The sequence below is a fragment of the Morone saxatilis genome, unplaced genomic scaffold (genome assembly GCF_004916995.1).
Source record: "Morone saxatilis isolate NCDOM2014 unplaced genomic scaffold, NCSU_SB_2.0 Contig22, whole genome shotgun sequence".
Classification (NCBI taxonomy): Eukaryota; Metazoa; Chordata; class Actinopteri; family Moronidae; genus Morone; species Morone saxatilis.
Window position 1 is genome coordinate 14,591,524 of NW_023339785.1, and position 5,782 is coordinate 14,597,305.

A 5,782-nucleotide genomic window follows, 5' to 3' on the forward strand; every position below is an offset into this window, starting at 1 on the left:
CAGTCCGAAATAAATGAATCGCAGCGCGGATATCTCCCGGTTTTGACAACGACGCTTGTGTGCTGTATGTGTGTCTCTTTCTCTGTTTAATGTAACAAATGATGGGAGGAAGCTTCTACACTGGCCAACAGCGGCCCTGAGAGTCCAAACACATGCAGTGCAGAAAATCACACAATGCAGTAGAATAAATAAATATAGCTTTCAGCTATTAAAAAAAGAATGAAACAACACCCTATTTTGAAAGAAATTAAATAATATGTGACTGCTGATTTAAAAGGACATATGACATTATGCAGATAACTATATGGGGAGTTCAGTTGCTGTTGGTAAGTATGTGGTTGCTTTAATTAAGAATAATCCTAGAACAAAGAATAAATGGGTCTTGTGGAGTTGATCAGTAACAGTTAAATCCTAAAATATTACCTCTCAAATAAATGCCAACTTACTATGAACTTAACAGTCCCCCTTTAATTGAAGACAGAGATGAAATTCAAATAATGAAGTCATTATTCTCTTACAAGAAAATCAGAAAAAATGTATTATCAACTGTTGGTAAATCATTTATATTATATGTGATTAATAATATATTTGGAAGTTAAGATGATAAACTGACCACTGGAAAGAAACATACAGGCTATCCTTCAGTAGCTTGATCATTTAAAATCTTGTCAGCAATGACCAGAACCAAGATGATAAGTTAGGCAACTAAAAATGTTCACCAGAAGTAGTTTTTTGCTGCAGAAATGGAGCACAAGGCGACTCATTACCATATACACAGGTGGAAAATGCAAACAACATGCTCAGCAAGAATAACTCTGGTAGGAATGTTTTAAATTAATCCATTCACCAAAAAGTTCAGTCTCATGCTAGTAGGTGTTTCTGGTCTGAATAGAAAAGATACTGAAGAACTCATTGTAGACGAATTCAGTAATGATCAGTTGATCTCCTCATGTTTGTGCTGGGTAACTTAAATATGGCCACATCTTCCCACACTATTTAACAATATACTATTTGGAACAATTGTTTCTAAATGCACAATTCTTCACCTGTTACAATGTTTATCTTTTGCAGTATCCCTCTCAAGTTAGCACTATCCACGACAATGGTGCTGAATGCTCAATATATCTCCCAGTAGGCAGGACCCATGGTTTCAATTTCAAATGATGTGAGGCTGTTTCAGTGTTGCAATGTTGCAAATAATTGGTATACTTATTCCGAAAGAGATTAATGAACACAAGTCACATATACCCTTATCAAATATTATATGAAAATCCACAAAGGTGGGAAGTCCACAGTCAAAAATCTTTTCATAAATCAGATAAAAACAGATCTCATTTCATTTAAATTAGACTATTTGAAGGCCACTTTTTGATGTGGACTGAGTTTTCTATACAGTCTAGAAAAAATAAGTTGCCAGTACAATCTGAAGCTTGGCTTGAATGAAACAATTTTGAAAAAGTCAACCTCATCTAAGTCTCACGCATTTACAATTTCCAATATTGGGTGATCTAACAAGGGACAAGTCAGCCAAAACAAGACTGTTCTTTGTGTCATTCTGTAATTTTCTAAAGACATTTATTCATGTAAATATCCTATTAAATGTTTAACAAACTTAGCAAACAACACAATCACAAAAAAAGCTGATACTGGACAGTTCTGTAAAATCCTGGATTTATTCCCACTGTTTTCACACACCCAACGTATGGTTAAAATATAAAGAACAAAACTTAAATGTTACTGAATTCAGCAGTCAAGACATTCAACTGTAAGTGGATCATAAAAGTGTCTTTAGAAAAGGTAGGTTGTAAGGATGGAAAACTAAGAAGAAGGCACAAGTCATTACATTCATATGACATATGATTCCCAGATTTCCAAGAGGCCCAAGTTTAGTGTGTAACATAATAAATAGATGCAAAAAGTGCTGCCATTAAAGGTGTAATGCAAAACTTTGTGTCACTCCATGAGACTAACCTCTAGAGGAGAGTCTGGTTCATCCAGGATGCTCTTTTCACTCTGTATCCGCTGCATCGTCCCTGTAGAACTGGGTCCATTATCAGGACGTTCTGGATACCAGCTCTGCGAACTTACAGTCACTCTTTCTGGAGTCAGTTTGTCCTTACACACCTTCGTAATTGTTACACGTGTTGGAGAGTCCCTGTCCCCAAAGTGTCTGAGTAACCGTGGAGGATAATATGGAATCACAGGAGAGATTGGAAGTGATACAGGACGCGAGACTGGTGCTCCATCTGTAGATTTTCACTGATATAATAACACTAAACACGTGATGAAGAGAAAGGAAACTACCAGCCAAAGCCAACACTAAGTAAAAAGTCAGGTTTCATTGTACTCCTTGTCATGTGTAAAGTCAATGAACTCCGACAGCACTTCAGGGAAGCTGTTCTGCACCGCCACGTTTAACAATGGACTGTAAGGCTGAACGAGAGGGCTGCCCGTCTTCCTCCACTATAACCCAGTCAGTCCTTGTTTCACAGCATTCTTTATCAGTACTTGTGCGGATAGCTTCTTATTTCTCCATTCTGTTAAGCCCAACTTCAAACAGCGCCCTGTCTGTTGGCTTTCTGCAGCTTTATAGGAGGGAGCCAGCATTCTGGTCCAGAGTCCACTCACAGCCACCACTTTAGTGACCCAGACTAGCCCCACATCTGCTGAGCGAGGCACCATCTCAGCCACCAGAGAGCCCACCAGTCTGGACTGGGTAACAGGAAACCTTTTAGGGGGGTTGTCGTTTCTGGTCCTGGATCATTATTTTCACACTCACATTGCTACTGAGTGGAGGGGAGCCTCCATCCTGAGCTTTGACACGGAATACAAGCTGTTTGATCTGCTCATAATCAAATGAGCGCACTGCATGTAGAACTCCAGTTTCAGAGTTTATGGATACATAAGAAGAAACTGGGCTGCCACTAACCTGCGTTTCCTCCAGAAAGTATGAGATTCTTGCATTTTGATTCCAATCAGAGTCTTGCGCACTAACAGTGAATATTGACATGCCAGGGACATTATTCTCAGTAATAAAAGCAGAATAATTCGGTTTAGCAAAGAGCGGAGCATTATCGTTCACATCAGAAATTCTTAGGTGTAAAGTTGTTTTAGTAGAAAGTGGGGGTGACCCTGAATCGGTTGCAGTTAAGGTTATGTTGTACTCTGCTTTTGTTTCACGATCAAAGGGTGCATCTGAAAGCAAATTGTAATAATTAGTTAAAGAAGACTGGATTTTAAAGGGAAGATTAGAATCTATGGAGCATGTTATCTGACCGTTTCTTTCAGAGTCTGCATCTTTGACATTAAAAACAGCTATAGTCGTACCTGGAGAGACATCCTCTGAAATCAGGCTGGAGAAGGACATAATATTTATGATCGGAGCATTATCATTTATGTCAGTGATCTCAATGACAACTTTAGTTGCGTCACTTAAGCCACCCTGGTCTTTGGCGATCACTCTTATTTCGTATTTTTTGTCCTTTTCAAAATCAATATTATCAGCCACAGTTATTTTGCCAGATAAACTATCAATTTCAAATTTTTCGCCTGAATTTCCCTTTACATTAGAAAAGGTATATGTAACCAAGCTATTAGAACCACTGTCGGCATCTGAAGCATTCACAGTAGCTATATAGGTGCCTATGGGTGCATTTTCTGTCACCGTAGCAGTGTAGAGTGTCTGATTAAATACGGGAGGATTATCATTGGCATCAATCACAGTTATATCTATATTTACTGTACCAGATCGCTGTGGCGTTCCTCCGTCCACTGCAATCAGCTTTAAAGAAAGGCGTGGATTTAATTCTCTGTCTAATGGCTTCTGTAAAATCATTACGGCGAATTTGATTCCATCGGCGTTGGAGTGTTGCTTTAAAGCGAAATTATCATTAGGGGATAAAATATAATTTTGCAAGCCGTGAATACCTGCATCGGGGTCATCGGCGCTTTCTAAATCGAAATGCGATCCTATTGTTGCAGATTCACTAATTTCTAGTTTAATTAAATTATTTTTGAAAGTTGGAGCATGGTCATTGACGTCTAATATTTCGACTGTCACCCTGTGCAGTTCAATCGGATTTTCCAAAATAATTTCGAAGCTGAAACTGCACGGTGTTACGTCTCCGCAAAGCTCTTCTCGGTCGATTCTCTCATTCACAACTAGAACTCCTTTGTCTGTTTTTAGCTCAGTGTACTGATTGTTTTCTCCGGTCACGATACGGGCCCGACCAGAACGGAGCCTTCTCAGATCCAAACCCAGGTCTTGCGCTACATTACCGATAAGAGAGCCCTTCTTCATCTCCTCCGGTATTGAATAACGGATTTGGCCGTTGATGGTGGAAATCCTCACGGCAAGAATGAACAGATGCCATGTAAGTGTCCAACACATCAGCCATTTTCCGCATCGACGCTGGCATATATCCATGTCGTAAAGAATACAATCCTAAATGCAGCGGTAAATTAGATCCCCACAGCCACACACGTAGTCGAAAGCTACCTTCCACTTCAGCAGTGCTGCATTTCCGTCAAGCAGGATGTTCTATTATTATCAAACAAAAATGCCTCTTTCCAAGCGACTGTATTTCCGTCGAAGCCTCCTTGTCTGAATACAGTGTTTCTGCCTCTCCTCTTTCTCCCCTCTTTCACTCTACTAACACAGTTTTCCTGACCAACAGCGTCACTTAGAGTCCAAACGGAAGAAAAGAACCAGGCCATCTGCCAGTAGGTTAAAAAACAACATTCCTATACAATCTAGTCTGGGGAAATATAGGAATAAAACTATAAAAATATATGAAATATCTCAACCAACCCACGATGTAACATTAAATTACAAACTCTAAACATAAACAAACCACAAACAGAAATCCAGTGATTTACAGCAGTGTTACCAAACCAAACTCTTTTTGAAACTGTCCAGCATTGTAGTGCTGAATGTATGAATAACGTTCAATTCTGCCTGCAGTTAAATGGAGATGTTAAAGAGGAACAGTAACTACCACGGAAAATGAGTATGTCATAGTAAAAAAAAACTCAGTCAGTACAAAAGGGCTATTTTGTTGCAACAAAACTAAATAAATACAAATTATCAGTCCGATTTAACACACAATGTAAAAGAGTAAAATAAATGTGCATCTGAAATAATATAACAGCATATCATTGTCTGAGAATGTGTGTAATTTTATCTTTTTTAAGTTCTGAATACGAATACATAAGCAAGTGATGTAAAATGAGATGCTGTCCATGGTGCTGAAAATGACTGTATAGCGGGCAACAGTTTACTATCAGTATAACTAATCAGAAAAAGCGGCAAAGAGCTAAATTATTTAACTAACCTCTAGAGGAGAGTCTGGTTCATCCAGGATGCTCTTTTCACTCTGAGGAACGATGCAGCGGAACCAGGAGTGGAAAGAATCCTGGATGAACCAGACTCTCCTGAGGTTGCTTTGTCTTATTATCAAAGTTATATGAATCTTACAGCTTTTTATTCTCAAATAGCTATATTTTTAGGCCTATTCCTGTATCACTCCAATTTCTACCTTTTTTCACCTTTTCAAATACGGTAATCTTAACATGCTGAATTTTTTGTTTATCATGGTTGAAATTGTTGGGTTTTTTTTCGATTCAGCACCATGACAGTGCACGACAATGCCAGAGAAAAATTGCCCTCTGTCAGTGATCCTCTCCTCTCCTCTCTCTCTCTCTTCTCTATCTTCTCTCTCTATCTCTCTCTCTATCATCTATCTATCTATTATCGTATCTTTCTATCTTATCTATCTTCTAT

At 38.7% G+C, this 5,782-nt stretch overlaps 1 pseudogene; it reads right to left on the bottom strand.

Moving 5' to 3' along the window:
- Positions 1–2,095: 2,095 nt before the first annotated feature.
- Positions 2,096–4,590, bottom strand: LOC118333304 (annotated as a pseudogene).
- Positions 4,591–5,782: the final 1,192 nt, after the last annotated feature.